Here is a 923-nt window from a genome sequence, read left to right as displayed (position 1 = left end):
GCTGGTTTTGTATGGCAAAACTTTGTGTGGGATGTAAAAGGGCAAACGGGGGTTTCAGGCACGAACCTGTGACAAATTACTGATCACCTGGAGCTCTTCATTTGGAGCACTAGGGTTAAATATTTAACAGGATTGTTCTTGGAATGGGTGTTAACATGCAATGTGGCAACTTCAGGTCTTGTTGCTTGAGTAGCTTTCAAACTTTTATTTCCTATATGCTGTACACAAAGGAAACAAAGCCTTTCAAAAGCATTGATATGCTTGAACTCTAAGATGGAACTCCTCCAACTTCATAGATGGCTTGAACTCCTGCAGGCTGTGTTAGTGCTTCATATTTTGTCAATCTTTACACCTCCTGCTAGCATCAAGGGACTGTTTAAAACTTCAGGGCTTCTGCAAGCACAGCCATTTCCAGTCTTATATAAGAGAAACCTTTTTAAACTTTGGCCAACTGGGTGTACACCTTCATAACTGATGCAACTCAGCCTATAAATCCCAGGCTCATCTTTCTACAGGCTGGCTGTCATTTCACATATGTGGATATAGATCAGCAAGCCATACCCTTCTAAAAGCATCTGAGTAAGAAGAGTATCCGAGACTTGGTTAATATCTTGTGACTAAAACTTCTAATCACCAGTGGGTGGCAGGCTGGGACAGCTGCTGGTAACTAATTGCACAATATTTACCCTCACTGTGCTGTAAGGAAGTACAGGAAATTCTGCTGCATACTGTAATTTCTTACCTGGCAGCTGGACTTGGGTTGATCTATAGGAGAAACTAGGTGCATATGTGAGCAGTCTGCTCATAAGGAAGGACAGAAATCTTTCTTTAATAAATGTGGTGTGACTGGAGTTGATTTTTCTTGTAGCAGGGTCTTGAATAAAGACTTAGCAGAACAAAGATTGCCACAGGCAAGTCAGTGT

This window comes from Patagioenas fasciata, chromosome 3, assembly GCF_037038585.1.
Source record: "Patagioenas fasciata isolate bPatFas1 chromosome 3, bPatFas1.hap1, whole genome shotgun sequence".
NCBI classification, from domain to species: Eukaryota; Metazoa; Chordata; class Aves; order Columbiformes; family Columbidae; genus Patagioenas; species Patagioenas fasciata.
The sequence above is the reverse complement of the archived record's forward strand: the minus strand, read 5'-3'. Positions refer to the sequence as shown.